The sequence below is a fragment of the Meles meles genome, chromosome 2 (assembly GCF_922984935.1).
Source record: "Meles meles chromosome 2, mMelMel3.1 paternal haplotype, whole genome shotgun sequence".
NCBI classification, from domain to species: domain Eukaryota; kingdom Metazoa; phylum Chordata; class Mammalia; order Carnivora; family Mustelidae; genus Meles; species Meles meles.
In genome coordinates, this window is record NC_060067.1 from 184176419 (window position 1) to 184193831 (window position 17413).

Below are 17413 nucleotides of genomic sequence, written 5' to 3' on the forward strand. Positions count from 1 at the left end.
TGTGTTAATAATGTACTGGCCATGCAAGGATGGATTAGATGTTTTTCTTTTTCTTATAAAGTCTGTAGTCTGGGGATGAGGAGAGTGGGTATGTTAGACAAACATATAAAAGTCAAATCACAGTATATGATTGGATATTTTGGTTTGATGTTAAGTGAGAATAAGGAAGGAAAAAAAAAACACGAAGGATCCCAATATTTAAGATATACAGAGATTAAAAAAAGATATATAGAGATCATAGGTCAAGGAAAGCAAATGAGAAGTCGAAATTGGACATTGAAGGGAATCGAAAGAGAGAAATTTGAAGATTTTAAGTGAAGAAAAATTCTTCAAGTAGAGCACAAATCTTATCCACTATTGAGATTTTCTTTGTATCTTTTTTTTTCTAAGTCATTTAAAAAAAAATCCAAATTGCATTTAGTAATTTAATAAATTATTTAGTAATTTATAAGCAAACCATACTGTTTTATTTTTTTCAATATTTATTCCCATTATTTCTGTTTATACCTTCATGTATGATCTAAACTTCAAAGACACTAGCTTAACCTGGTGCTAGTAGTGATCACCCTGATTTTGCCCTAATTTTAAAGAGGATGACCAGGATTTTGGATTGACTTTCATATTAATCCTCAGTTTTGAAGAATTTTGTTTTATTTTATTAAGACAAAAACTATTTCTTCCTGTTCCCAAATATAACATAACTAGAAGTACAAGTTGAACTTTTATTGAAAACTTTTCTGCCACTAACTGAAATACACATGCATACAATATGCATATACATATAATATTTATATATCTAAATATTTTAACCTATGATAATGATGCTTTCTTTGGCCCACCCTATTTTCACACAGCTGCAACAGGTAAGACTTTCAAGGCCCATAATTTGTCCCTGTCCTGGTAGCAGTACTTGAGTGAATTTGGACAATGTCGGGTGTTAGAAATTGGTGTCATTCTCCCAAGCCTAGAATCCAATGTGTCTTTAGTGAGCTTTCATTACTGATGTCAGCTCTCTGGCCCCTTCTTTTTCTGACTCTCTGTGTGACTTACCCATCTCCTTTGGCTTATCATGGAGGTCTCCTTCAGCCTGGTGGGAAGTTCTTCCTTCCTCATCTACCTATACCTCTCAGAAATAAGAGTGTGATGCTTCCTGAAATCTCTGTCCCAATGTATTTGAAAAGCTACCAAATAAATGATTGAATCCAATCCTTGTCTCAGAGTTTCCAACTGAGGGAACACAAACTAAGACTGGAGGCTACCGATGAGCTTTCCCCCATTGCATAATGATAAGTCTTACAAGGACCCAGCCCCTGCCTGGAGTCACACATATGTGGCCCCAGTCTGAAGACACTTTCTCTTTTATATTGACTACTTTTGTTATTTTTACTCTTCATTAACTATCCATCCCTTTACCCCGCAAAAGAGTCAGTCCTACAAAGCTGGGTCCTCTCTGTTGAAAATGGCTCCAACGTGAACAGACTACTTTTTAATTCCACATCTCAATGACTAGATTGTAGTCATTTGGATATGAGATAAAGTTGAACTTTGCTACAGTTCTTCGTATATTGGTTTTTACCATTGGATAACCTCTAAGGAAGGTAAACATTCTAAACATACTTTAAACTATATTTTAACTTTCTATCTGATCCTGATTTAGATATTACTTTCTATAAACTTTGCCAGAAATACAGTACAATTGACCCTTCAACAATGTGAGATTAGGGGGATCAAGCCCCCTATAGTTGAAAACCTACTTAGAACTTTTAGCTCCCCCCAAATTTAACTACTAATAGCTTACTATTGACCAGAAGCCTTACCAATAATGTAAACAGTTGATTAACACATATTTTGAATGATATATGTGTTGTATACTGTATTTTTATAATGCAGTAACTAGGAGAAAAGAAAATGTTATTTAAAAATCATAAGGAAGAGGGGGCCCTGGATGGCTCAGTCTGTTGAGTGTCCAGCCTTTGGTTTTTGGCTTAGGTAGTGATCTCAAGGTTGTGAGACTGAGCCCTGTGTTGGGCTCTACTCAGTGCAGAGTCTGCATGAGATTCTTTCTCTCTCTTTCTCCTTCTGCCCGTCCCACCCCAGCTTGTGCAATCTCTCTCTCTCTCTCTCTCTCTCAAATAAATAAATAAACTTTCAAAAAATCATAAGGAAGAGAAAATACACTTACAATACTCTATTTATTGGGCGCCTGGGTGGCTCAGTTGGTTAAGCCGCTGCCTTTGGCTCAGGTCATGATCTCAGGGTCCTGGGATCGAGTCCCACATCGGGCTCTCTGCTCGGCAGGGAGCCTGCTTCCCTCTCTCTCTCTCTCTCTGCCTGCCTCTCTGCCTACCTGTGATCTCTCTCTCTCGCTATCAAATAAATAAATAAATAAAATCTTAAAAAAAAATACTACATTTATTAAAAAAATTGCCTGTAAGTGGAAAAAATTTCAGTTCAAACCCATATTGCTCAAAGGTCAATCTTAAATACATTAACCGCATCTCTCTTTTTTTCTTTTTCACTCCCTTGCTCCCTTCCTTCCTACTTCGTGTGTTTAAAATATTCTTTAGATAGCTAACTCAACTTTTTTTACATTTTCTTTTAAAAAGCATTTAAATTTAGGGCTCAAATTTTAAGCACTGTTTTGTTTAGATCTCATGGGAACTATATGAAATGTTTTGATTTTCACAGTTTTTTAAACAATGTTATTATGTATTCAATTTTCTCTTGACCAAGTTGTTATTTAGAAAAGTCTTTCTAAAATTTTAAGTATATAGTATTTGGTGCTTATTTAAATTCATATATTTAATTTTAAAAGTCTATAAATTATATTTTAAAAATAATATAATTACATCAAAAATTGTGCATAAAGATAAAAAAGCAAATCCATCATCCTAAAACAATTATTTAGGCCCATTTGGTAAATTTCTATTCTTTTTCCCCACATGCATACTTATTTTTTGGAATTGTTCAAATAAGGGTTTTAAAAATTATATTGTCTTAATTGATTTCTACCAGTTTCTACAAAAACATAGCAGTTTGTTATTTACCATTATGCTGTAAGCATTTCCCATATTGCTGCATTAGTGCTTATAATTATTAAATGTATTAAAACGCAAGATATTCTATCGACTGAATATACTATAATTTGATCATTTCTTTATCATTGGGCATTTAATTTATTTGTATTTGGGGGCTAGAATAAATAATGCTGAATTAAATTTATAACTTCTTTTGTGTTTTGGGTTGTTTCCCTAAGACAGATTTAAATAAAAGGGGTTCTGGCACAGAAAGTATAAATTTTTTATGGCTCCTAATAAAATGCCAAATTGCTTTCCTAAAGCGTTGGAGCATTTAAAAATGCAATCAGATATGTGAGAGAGTAGCCATTTCTTTATTCCCTTGCCAGCATGAGATATTATCATTTAAAACTATTTTTTCCTAATTTAAGAGATTTAAAAGGGAAATGTGTTTTCATTGCATTTCCTTTTATTTTTCATAAATGTGTTCATATGTTGGATTTCCTAATTTTTGAATGATCTGTTAATGTCATTTGGCCATTTTTCATGTTTATCTGGCATAACATAGCTTTCTAGCTGACCTTAATATTTTTATTAAGAAAACATCAATGTACTTGTTTATCATATACTATACTTAAATGAGAGACAACCCTTAATGATCATAATGGTGAGGACAATATTTGGTACTCAATAGACTTAAGGAGATTCACTCAATGTGCCTCACTCATATTCTATTTGTTTATCTGTTTTCTTAGTTTTTATTGAAATATAATTAACTCACAGTGTTATATTAGTTTCAGGTATACAAGGTAAGGACTAAATACATGTACACAATACCCAATCAAGATAAATGCATTCTTAATCCCCTTTATTTCTTTCACCCCTCTCTCCAGCCACCTCATCTCTGGCAACCATCAGTTTGTTCTATGTATTTAAGAGTCTGATTTTTTTGTCTTTTTTCTTTGTTCTTTTGATTTCTTCCTTGAGTTCCACATATGAGTGAAGTCATACAGTGTTTGTCTTTCCCTGACTTATTTGACTTAGTATTATACTCTCTATCTATCTATGCTGTAGCAATTGGTAAGACCTCTTTCTTTTTTATGGCTGAGTAATGGTCGTGGGTGTGTGTGAGTGTGTATGATCTTTCTTATCCAATAATCTATTTGGTAGTTTTATCCAATAATCACATATCTTGGCTATTATATGGCTATTATAAATGATGCAGCAATGTACATAGGGGTGCTTGTACTTTTTTCAATTAGTGTTTCATTTTCTGGTATGGGGAGTAAATATCTGGTAGTGGAACTACTGCATCCTATGGTAGTTCTATTTTTAATTTTTTAAAAAGATTTTATTTCTTTATTTGACAGATCACAAGTAGGCAGAGGGACAGGCAGAGAGAGAGAGAGGGAGAAGCAGGCTCTCTGCTGAGCAGAGAGCCTGATGCAGGGCTCGATCCCAGGACCCTGAGATCATGACCTGAGCCGAAGGCAGTGGCTTAACCCACTGAGCCACCCAGGCGCCCCTATTTTTAATTTTTTGTGGAACCTTCATACTGTTTTCCACAGTGACTATACCCATTTGCATTTCTACCATCAGTGAATGAGGGTCTCATTTTCTCTACATCCTTGTGAACACCTGTTTCTTGCCTTTTCTATTCTAGCCATTCTGACAGGTGTAAAATGATATTTCATTATGGTTTGATTTGCGTTTCCCTAATGTTTAGCAATGTTGAGCAACTTTATATGTGTCTGTTGGCCATTTATGTATCTTTTTGGAAAAATATCTATTCAGGTCCTCTACTCATTTTTATTCAGATTATTTGGGGTTTTTTGGGTGTTTAGTTGTATATGTTCTTTATATATTTTGGATATTAATGCCTTAATGGATATATCATGTGCAAATATCTTCCCCTGTTCTGCAGACTGCCTCTTCATTTTTTTGGTAGCTCCATTCATTATGTGAAAGCTTTTTATTTTGATGTAATCCCAATAGCATAATTTTGTCTTTTTTTCTTTTTGCTTGAGGAGATATATCTAGAAAAAAAGAAGTTTCTACAGCCAATGTCAAAAATAAATTACTGTCTAGGTTTTTTTTCTAGGACTTTTATGGTTTTCAGTCTCACATTTGTCTTTAATGCATTTTAGTTTATTTTTGTGGATAGTATAAAACAGTGGCCCAGATTCAATCTTTTGCATGCAGCTGTCCAGTTTTTTCTAACATTTTTTTGGAGATGCTGTCTTTTACTCATTGTATATTCTTGCCATTTTTAATGTAGATTCTTTGACCATAAAAATGTGGATTTATTTCTAAGTTCTCTATTCTTGCCCATTATCTATGTATCTATTTTTTCACTAGCACCATATTGTTTTGATTAGTATAGATTTGAAATCTGGGACTGTGATACCTCCAGCTTTGCTGTTCTTTATTAAGATTGCTTTGGGTATTTGTGGTCTTTTGTGGTTCCATATAAATTTTAGGATTATTCATTCTAGTTCTGTGAAAAATACTGCTGGCATTTCAAAGAGATTGCATTAAATCTATATTGTATTGGATAGTATGGACACTTTAACAATATTGGCTTTTCTAATCCATGAGCATGGAATATCTTTCCATTTGTTTGTGCCATCTTCCATTTCTCTTATCAATGTTTTAAATTTTCAGAGTACAGGTCTTTTGTCTCCTTGGTTAAGTTTATTCCTAAGTATTTTCTTCTTTCTCATAAAATTGTAAATGAGATTCTTAATTTCTTTTTCTTCTAGTTTATTATTAGTGAATAGAGATGAAATGGATTTCTGTGTATTAATTTTGTTTGTTTAAAGATTTTATTTGTTTGACAGAGACACACACCCACACACACACACACACACACACACACACAAAATTAGGCAGAGCAGTAGGCAAAGGGAGATGGAGAAGCAGACTCCCCACTGAGCAGAGAAAGGCTGAGTGTGGCTCAATCCCAGGACGCTGAGATCATGACCTGAGTGGAAGGCAGAAGCTTAACCGACTGAGCCATCCAGGCACCCCTGTATATTAATTTTGTATCCTGTGATTTAACTGAATTCACTTATCAGTTGTAGTAGCTTTTTGGTGGAGTCTTTAAGGTTTTCTATATACTATATTATGTCATCTAGAAATTATGTCAGATTTCTTCTTCCTGACTAATTTGGATGGCTTTTCTCTTTCTTGGACATTTTTTTCCCCCCTCTGTGACTAGGACTTCCAGTACTATATTGAATAAAAGTGGTAGAGTGGACATCCTTATATTATTCCTGATCTTAGAGGAGAAGCTTTAAGTTTTTCACCATGAATATGCTATTAGTTGTGGGTTTTTCATATAGGACCTTTATTATGTTGATGTATGTTCTCTCCACACCTACTTTGTTGACAGTTTTTATCATGAATGGATGTGGTACTTTTTCAAATGCTTTTTCTGTGTCTATTGAGATAATCATATGGTTTTTATTCTTTCTCTCATCACTTAATTTGTGAATATTGAGCCACCCTTGCATCTCTGGAATAAATCCCATTTGATTGTGGTTAATTTTTTAAAATGTATTGCTGGATTTGGTTTGCTAGTATTTTCTGGAGGATATTTGTATCTGTGTTCATCATTGGCCCATAGTTTTCTTTTTTTGTAGTGTTTTTATCTGGTTTTGGTATCAGAATAATGCTGGCTAAATAATATGCTATTAAAAAGTGAGGGGCGCCTGGGTAGCTCAGTGGGTTAAAGCCTCTGCCTTCAGCTCAGGTCATGATCCTGGGATCCTGGGATTGAGCCCCGCATCGGGCTCTCTGCTCGGCAGGGAGCCTGCTTCCTCCTCTCTCTCTGCCTGCCTCTCTGCCTACTTGTGATCTCTGTCTGTCAAATAAATAAATAAAATCTTTAAAAAAACAAACAAAAAAAAGTGAATATTTCGCCCAAGAAATTGAACATGAAATTTCAAAAAAAAGTGCATGGAGACAAATGAAAATGAAAACACAATGGCCCAAAATCTTGGGGATGCAGGAAAAGCTGTTCTAAGTGGGAAAATTATAGCAATACAGGACCTACCTCAAGAAATAAGAAAAATCTCAAATAAACAACCTTACCTTACACCTAAAGGATCTAGAGAAAGAAGAAAAAGCATGGCAAGATTTCAGCCCAAATCAGAATAGAAGAAAGGGAATAATAATGATTAGAACAGAAATAAATGAAATGGAAAATTAAAAAAAAATAGAACATATCAATGTAGCCATGAACTGGTTCTTTGAAATGATCAATAAAATTGATCAACTTTTAGTCAGGATCAATCAGAAAAAAAAAAGAGAGATGACTCAAATCAATAAAATCAGAAGTGAAGGAGGAGAAATAATAGCTGACACAACAGAAATTCAAAGTATTATAAAAGAATATTATAAAAATTATATGCCAAGAAATTGGACAATGTAGAAGAAATAGATACATTCCCAGAATCATATAAACTTCTAAAACTCAGTTAGGAAGAAATAGAACATTTTAACAGATCAATTACCAGCAATGAATTGAACTAGTAACCAAAAAATTCCCACAATACAAAAGTTCAGGACCAGATGTCTTCACAGGTGAATTCTACTAAGCAATTAAAGAAGAGTTAATACCTATTCTTCTCAAACTATTCCAACAAGTAGAGGAGGAATGAAAGCTTCCAAAATCATATTGTCTGATTAAATATATTCATAACTATATTTGAGTCACAAAATATGTGTAAATATTATAAAGTTAGATTCCAAAAGAGTCAGAAAAACATGAAGTCTCATAAATAGCCACCCCAACTGTCACCTGTCAGTGTCAACATTCATGAATTAATCAGTGGTTTTTATGTAATCGTCAGTTGTTTTGCTGGATTGATTGCATGAAAATCACATCTATTTGAAAATATATAAATTTTTAAAAAATTCACAGACAGAAAAGGAAAAATGACCCACTGTTGATTTCAAGGAATCTCTACCCAGACTTTTTCCTCCTGCATAGGTAGTCAGGTTACAGAAGGGGTTCGTGGGAGTAGTGAGGACAGCTGGAACTAGGGGTGGTTTATCAAAGATAGTTGGTGAGTCCTGCATGGTCTTTTTTTTTTTTTTTTAAAGATTTTATTTATTTATTTGACAGACAGAGATCACAAGTAGGCAGAGAGAGAGGAGGAAGCAGGCTCCCCGAGGAGCAGAGAGCCCGATGCGGGGCTAGATCCCAGGACCCTGAGATCATGACCTGAGCCGAAGGCAGCGGCTTAATCCACTGAGCCACCCAGGCGCCCCCTGCATGGTCTTTTGACCATGACAATTAGCAGAATGAAAACAATGGTCTAAAACAATTCTCAGTGAGTCCAGATGGGACCATTAATATATTCAGTCCAGTAGGCCTCCTCATTGTGCCTGGAGTGGAGTCCGTTGTAACCATCAAGGAGTCTAGGTGGTCCCTCCTAAACTGAACAGAATTGCTCTCCCTCTGCACTCTTGTATTTCTCCTTGTGTCCTGCTCTTTTGACAGAAGTAAAATCTAAGAGTGGGTATGGTTGGGAGTGGAGGTGTTCTCTTCTTTTGGAATTTTGTCTCCTACCACCCTAAAAGTTTCACCTTCTTCCCTGCCTCCCTATCACCCCAGCAGCACCCATCCCCTGTGGTTGTTCAGCTACTCAGAGAAAAACAAAAATGAAAACAAAGCAAGTACTTTGGAAGACAGAATCTGCCCTCAGCTCTTTGCTCCACATTCAGTTTGCCCTGTGGATTACCGAAGGTAGTAAAGCCAGGGATTTCCACCTGGAGCGTAACCCAACCTGCAAGAGACGTCTTGCAGTTTTGTGAATGAATTAGGTTCACAAAGTGCGTAGATCAGAGCCTGGCACAAAGTCAACTCTTATTTTATTTTATTTTATTTTTTTAACAAAGTCGATTCTTAATAAATGAAAGCTATTATTTTCTATATATTGATGAGCTCTGTTTCTCAGGTTCTCCATGGATAAAGTTGTCACATGATTACCAATGGCTTCTTGTTAGAAATTATAGTGTTGAAATAAAAAACATATCCTGTGTGTTTAATGTTAAACAGTGTGTTTAATGTGTACAATTTTTAAAAATTTTCCTATGAATTTTTTGGAATCTTTTTGAATTCTTTTTACTTTGTTTTAGTAAAAGAAGAGGAAAATGCAACACTTTTTTCCCCCAATGGTTGTGAATACTATAATCAAGAATTAGAATTCTATTAAAATGGAAGGCTATGGATGTTTTAATTGAGATCCTGTAGAATAGCTAGTGTATAATCAGTGCTTCATAAACAATAATATCTAAAACTTATACATAGCACTTGTGCCAAGTACACTTCTAAGTGCTTTACCTAATTAACTCAACAGGCTTTTAATCTACTTCTATAAAGTTGGCAGCAATATTTTCTTCATTTTATAGGTGAGGAACTCAGACACAGAAACTTGCCCAATATAATTAAGCTGGTATAGTACATGTGGAATTCGCAGCAATATATAATATATATATAAACTATATATATATTATATATATATAAATATACATGCATATATAAATATATGTATTTATATGTATATATAAAAATATGTATTTATATTTATTGAGAAGATATAATTCAAGATACATATATGTAAGTATATGGAAATTAACTATATATATTTATATGTGTATATAAAATATGTGTGTAAATGTATTATGTATATATAAAAATAGGTATTTATATGTATAAACATGTATCTATATATATACTATACTACATTCTATTGTCTCTAAAAACATCTAGTGAAACATGGGTGAACTTCAAAAATGACTTCTATCACTAATTCATACTGATGGGCAATGGCATAGTCTTATAGTAATGGAAGATATAAGTAATTAATTAGTTTAAAAAAGATTAGGCATGAAATTGCATCTATAATAGAGCATATGTAGCTTATATGTGTGTATGAGTGCATGGTTATATAGGTTATAATACATGTATAATTGAGGACATAAAAAATTAAGAATGGGTTGGATTATGAATGTTTTCCTTTTATATGTGTTCTAATGAGATATACACATTGCATATATACTTTAACATTGTAGATGCAGTCTAATAAGAAGATACACCTTCACCTAAACAGAAAACAAATGATAGCCCTGGGTAGTCCCTTTCTTTTTTTTTTTTCTTTAAGCTTGGAGACTATGGACATATATATTACATAACCATGTTTAAATCTTTCTGGCTTCTTCATACTTTACTACTAGAATGATGAGCATGATGATATTTTAATCATCCAAATAAAGAAAATTTTGAAAGTGAAAGAGACCACTAAAAATAATTATTTGAAATGATCACCTATTACATGAAAATTAGTTCTATTATACTGTGGAATCTACATAATAGTTGTCTCCAAAACAGTCATTTTTGTGTAAAATAAAAACAAAACTTCTTTAAGGATAACTTCTTTATCATGATAATTAGAACATTAAGTTTTAACACAAACAGGGTACTCATATTGATATATTATTGTACTATTTAATCAGTTGCCTAGCCAGAACTATTTCTAATGCTGTCACTGTTTATTTTCTGGATTTCTTTCCAACATGACTTAATTGTTTTTGATTTTTCATAACAATCATGTTCAGTATTTTTTAATTTGCATTCCACATTAACTCTTGAGACTTTTTTCTTTTTTTTTACTTCTTTAAAAAATTTGAGTTATAATAGACATATACTGGTTTCAGGTGGAGAACATAATGGTTCAATTTTTGTAATGAGATTTTAAATTAACTCTTTTTTAAAATCAAAATACATTTTCTAAAGATTTATTTATTTATTTGAGAGAGAGAGAGAGAGGATGTGTGTGCACAGTGGGGGTAAGGGCAGAGGGAGAGACAGAGAGAGAGAATGTCGAGCAGACTTCTCCAGAAGATGACTTCTGGAGACTGGAGCCTGATGCAGGGCTCAATCCCACAACCCTGAGATCATGACCCAAGCTGAAATCAGCTGAGTCAGGTGCTTAACTGACTGAGCCACTGAGATGCCCTTAAACCAAAATATTTTTTTAAATGAATATTTTATTTATTTATTTGTCAGAGAGAGAGAGAGAGAACACAGGCAGGGGCAGCAGCAGAGGGAGAGGGAGAAGCAGGCTCTCCACCGAGCTGGGAGCCTGATGCAGGGCTTGATCTCAGGACCCTGTGATCATGACCCAAGCCAAAGGCAGATGCTCAACTGACAAGAGCCAAACAGGCATCCTGAAACCAAAATATTTTTAATTGAGAAAAAACTCTCTCTATAGATGTTGAGATATGTAGAGTAGAACAACTTCTGCCATATAGGATTTCTAAATCTAGGGTTAGAAAAAAATACTGAAATATGTAAACATTTTAGGCCAGTATTTTATAAGAAAAGTCTTTGTAACTTTATGGAACAGGTTGAAAATATTTTATGAAACAAACCTTATTACTTAAACTTTCTCTTTTTGATTCTTCAGAATCTTTGATCAAATTTAGGTTTTAAAAAATCACAGATCCCAATTTCATTTCACTCTTTTGGCAGGGAAAAATCTATGTAATTAAAAATAGGAGAGGGGTGGGGTACCTGGGTGGCTCAGTTGGTTCCCTGCTCAGTGAGGAGTTTGCTTCTCCTTCTTCCCATGCTCTCTCTCTCTCTCTCTCACTTGCTTACTCTTTCTCAAGTAAATACATAAAATATTTAAAAAAATGGGAGAGGGTGCCTAAGTGGCACAGTCAGTTATGCATCTGACTCTTGGTTTTCTCTCTGGTCATGATTTTGGGGTCATGAGATTGAGCTCCATGCTGGGCTCCACACTTGGAGTGGAAGATGAATAAAATTAACAGTCTAAGCCTTGCAATAGAACTTTCTGCAATGATGAAAATGTTCTAGATCTGCACTGTTTAAATGGTAGCCATACGCCATAAGTCATAGTGGCTATTGAACCTTTCAAATGTGGCTGGTGTGACTAAGAAATAAAATTTTTAATTGTATTTAATCAGAATTACTATTAATTTTAATCTAAATAACCATGCAAGCTAATGGATCCTTTATTGGACAACACAGATCTAAACAATTTTGGTATCAATGAGAAGTCATGATTCACAGGGGTGATATTAGAATGTGCTTTCTGCAATTGGTTGTATTATAACATTGTGCTTAGGTAAAGTCTTTTTTGTTTGTTTGGTTGTTTCCTTCAAGTTTTTATTTAAATTCAATTTAGTTAATATACAATGTAATATTAGTTTCAGGGGGAAAATTTAGTGATTCATCACTTATACACAACACCCAATGCTCATCACAAGTGCCCTCCTTAACACCCATGACCCATTTAACCCATCCCGACCCACCTCCACTCTAGCAATCCTCAGTTTGACAAAGTCTGAAATACTAATTGTTGAAGTAGTTTCTGATGTTCTGGTTTTCTCAACACACTTCAGTCTTCGGTTTTGAAATGGTATTACTACAAGACTAATAAGATATGGAAAATATTTTGGTAAGGAGCATGGAACTTTCTTGAGAAATGGCAATTCATTTGTCATTTAAGAAATCTTTATTTATTTTTTTCCTTGACAGATGGCTTTACTGCTGAGTCAAAAAGTGTTATTAAACAATAAAATAAATGAGTAGTTTTATATATATAATTTTATATATTCAACAACTGACAAAAAACTATGGTGATAGTGTTGTCTATTCTACCCATATTTTATGACCAAACTGCACAGTTTATATTTCCCTGAATATAAGCTGCATACATTTAACCTATATTTTTCCATATTCTCACTGGCCATTTGGATTTACATGCTGGGGAACAGGCCATCTTACAATTTGTATACACCAAGTGGACAGAAGGGGCAGCAGTGTTGACCACATTGATTGGCATTAAGACTAGAAAGAGTTGGCAGACCACAGTTGCAACTGTTGGAAAATATTCCATCTTTAAAAAAAATTCAGCTTCACAGAAGTATAATTAACAAATAAAATTATATATATTTGAAGTCTACATCATGATGATTTGTTATTTGCATACATTGTGAAAGAATTCCCCCATCTAGAGAATTAATACATTCATTGCTTTGTTTTTGTTTATTTATGAGTTTTGATGAGAACATTTAAGTTCTACTGTTTTAGACAATTTCAGTGTTATCAATACAATACAGTATTATAGTACAGTGTTTTTAACTATAGTCACCATGTTTCATATTCGAACCTATTCATTAGATTCATTAGATCATATTCATCTTATAGCTAAAACTTTGTACCATTTTACCAACTTTTTCCTATTTCTTCCATCTTGCAGCCCCTGGTAATTACTTTTCTACTCTATTTATATGAGCTTAACTTTTTTTTTTTTGTAGATTCCACATATAAGTGATATGTAGTACATGTCTTTCTTCATCTGGCTTCCTTCACTCGGTCTAATGTCTACAAGTCCATCTGTGCTGCAATTAGCAGAATTTCCTTCTTTCTCACGGCTGAAAGATATTCCATTTTATATGTGTACCATGTCTTCTTGATGCATTCATCTGTTGATAGACACTAGGGTTGTTTCCATATCATGTCTACTATTGTAAACAATTCTGCAATGAACATAGGGTGCATATATCTTTTCAAGGTGCTGTTTTCATTTCCTTTGGGTATATACCCAGAATTAGGATTACTGAGGACATTCCATTTTATAAGAGAATCTACAGACTGTTCTTGAGAGGGAGGAATTAGTCATGGTGCACCTTCAAAGACTGGGAAAAAGGTGGTTTCCTGTCTTTTAGATTTAACGATACATTTAAGGGGGAGCTCTGTTCACCGCACATGTACCTCACACAGTCTAAATGTGGCCATGGCAGAAGCCAGAAGTACAAGGAGAAAATCCATCAAAAACACTCCAGCTTATTTTACTGTAACTATCAGTAATGATTCATCATCAAAAAAATAAAAATTCCTAGGACAAATCATGTGGGTCATTATATAATAGTGACATACCAGGGCTTTCTGGGGCAAAGGGCACACACAGTTACCCTGTTTATGACCACGTATAAGTATAGCAGATTCTATACCTGGGCATTCCTACCAATGTGCATGACTTTTAGCTGACTAAGGTCATTCTCCACTCATTCCTTTTCCTGAATTGATTTCTGCAGTTATTGTATATCTTTAATTTCCACCTTTTAAAAACCCTGGTTTTCATTATTTCTTTGAACAGGTCTGTAAGAGCCTTGTCAGCCTCAAGGCTGACCTGTTATTCAAACCTCATAGTAATAAACAGTCTGGTTTCCCAGCCAACAAAGATGCATACATTGAGTGTTTTTGAATATTAATATTGTTGAGCACCTCCTGGGGCTCACATGCATACATACAGAAGACATCTCCAGGTTCTTAAACACATTCCTGAAGGCCCAAATTCCTTCATTAGCATACTGCAAAACTTTCAGAATTTCATATGAAGATGACTCTTTATTTAGAATATGAACATTGCAGTGATTGAGGAAAAAACAAAAAAAGAAGAGCTTCATCTGAGTCAAATAATCAAGATATTTTCCCCTTGTATCCAACAACATCATCCATATGGTGCTTAAGTCCATTAAATGTTCTTAAGTCTCAGGAATAGTGAGTGGACTGCATTTACACATTCATCATCCAAGGAATGTAGTGCCAGAGAATCACAACTGTCTTGTACATTGTGTAGGGCTGATTTCTTGATGCTAAAAGAAAAAGTTTGGCATTTGAGGAAATGCCTCCATGGGAGACACCGATACATTCTTTCTTCCATTTCAAATCTTTAATATTGCATAAGCCTACTGCTGCTTAAATGGTAGAGAAAAAAGGTAATGATAACCAACTCACATGGAAGAGACTGATTTAATTGTCATATGTTGTGTTACCTGCCTGGGTACTGTAACTGGCAGGATGGAGCTCCTCTCTCTCCATAAGGCAGGGACTGCAGAGAAAAGGATGGTTATCCCAGAATTTAATAGGATCCTTACAAGGCACAGTTTCAGAGCCTGTACTGCAGGCTTTCTTTAGTTTTTGTTTCTGCTTTGGGATAAACAGTTTGTTTTTCTTTGAAAACTGTTTTAATTTGGGTGTCCAGAACTTTTCCAGGACTGGAGTTTTGTTGTATTCCCCACTTTATTTACCAAAATAGCTTTCATCTTCTTCTTTCCTTCCTCCCTTTTCCCCTCCCCTCTCCCCTTTCTATTTTCCTTACTTCTTTCTTGTCTCTCTCTTGCTCTTTCTCTGTCTTCTACTATTACCCATGATATTCCTGCTCCTTTCAGGCATAAGAATTAATGAATCATGGCCTCTGATCTTAGATTCACAGTTATGGGGAGAGCCAGGGCAAGGAGGTAAGAAACAGCATTCACCTAATAGAACCATAAGATTTGGTAAATATTTTGTTACTATTATCCATGCCCTTAATTAATTTAGAATACCATAGCTATACTCCTTCTAAAATACGAATATGAAGGCTAATAATAGCACATTTTTTTTCTTCTGTTTCCTCTGAGTATCATGAGAATCCTGTTACATACTTATTTGAGGTTGAGGGTGGCAGAGGGAGAGGGAGAAATAGAATCTTAGCAGGTTCGATGCCCAACATGGAGCCTGACCTGGGGCTTGATCTCATGACCTTGAAATCATGATTTGAGCTAAAACCGAGAGTCTGAGTCTAACCAACTGAGTCCCCCAAGTACCCCTAAAGATATGGAGTTCTAAGAGTCCTCAGGGAAACTGTGGATGAAAAAAAAATCTTTAATTTTTTTTTTAAAGATTTTTATTTATTTATTTGACAGAGAGAAAGATCACAAGTAGGCAGAGAGGCAGGCAGAGAGAGAGGAAGGGAAGCAGGCTCCCCGCTGAGCAGAGAGCCAGATGTGGGGCTCGATCCCAGGACCCTGGGATCATGACCTGAGCCGAAGGCAGAGGCTTTAACCCACTGAGCCACCCAGGCGCCCCTCTTTTAATTTTTTTTAATAGTTGTGGTTTCACTCTCACTTTTAAGTGGTATCTAATTATTGCTATAATTTATAGCTGTGCATTGCTCTATACTGAGCATTTATCTTTAATGGAAGTTGCATATCCCTATCTCAAATAATAATTGAATAAAGAAAAGCATATAGTTGATTTTATAAAGATTTTTAAAAAAATTTTTCTACCGCCCCCTTTTTAATTTCATTTATTTATCTTTAAGCTCTATGTGGGGCTTGAACTCATGACTCCCAGATCAAGAGTCACATGCTCTATCAACTGAGCCAGTCAGGTGCCCCTTCATGAAGATTTTTTTCAACATATTAAGTATATTTTCCAATTTAAGAAAACAAGTTTTAAGGATTGAATTATTAGGTGTATCAAATATCACCTGGGGGAAATTAATAAAGAATATATCACAAGAAGAAATCTTGCTTGGGCAACATAGCCCTGATTTGAATGCTCTATTTCCTACAGAACTCCTCATGGGACTGACCTAGGGAAGTCTTTGATAAGTAACCTCATCTTCGTTGAGGTTGCCATTTCTCTTATTTGAAACCCTAGGAGAGTTATCCTAGACTCCCAAGGACCCAGTGGGCTTTTCCAGAAGATGATGATTGTGCTAATGTATTATCCTGGTGTTCTTTTTCCACATTTTCACTTACATGTGAACTTTCCCATTGACTACAAATTCTTCCAGAGCAGGGACAACAACTTCAGATGATTTCATATCACCCCCTTTTTTTTTTTTAAGATTTATTTATTTATTTTAGAGAGAGAGAGAGAGGGAGAGAGAGTGCAAGCAAGTCGGGGGGTGGGGGGCAGAGGGTGAGAGAGAATCCTGAAGCAGATTCCAAGCCGAATGTGGAGTAAGATGGGGGGGTCGATCCCAAGACCCTGAGATCATGACCTGAACCAGAGTCAAGAGTTAGCTGCTTAACTGACTGTGGCACCCAGGCACCCCTTTATATCACTTTCGATACATTCCAAAGAGAACATTGAAAACAATGTAAGGTATTCAATATTTAGGCAAAAATCCTTGTTTCACTTGTGCACTCCCTTTCCTATTTCTAGCTTTACTCTTCCACCCCCTCCTATCTCAGCAATTGTCAAAATTTATTATTTAAAAGTCTAAGTCAAAATTTTACCAACTAAGCTATCAAAAAAATGCTGAATATCTAACTTTGTTAAAAGTTCAAAAATTTTTCAAAAAAATCATATAATACAACTGCTTTCCATTTAACGAGGTGTGTTAAATCACCCACATGATAGAGAGCTGTGAAGAGTTTGCAGTTGTGAGGAATTCTCTTTCAATTTGCTTAAAAGTGGCATCAGACATATTTTGCTGCTTTAAAAAGTTGGCAATAAGTGATATTTGATTTAAAAAAAACTTGTAAGCAATCTCATTTTCTTCAGAAAATAATAATTGTCT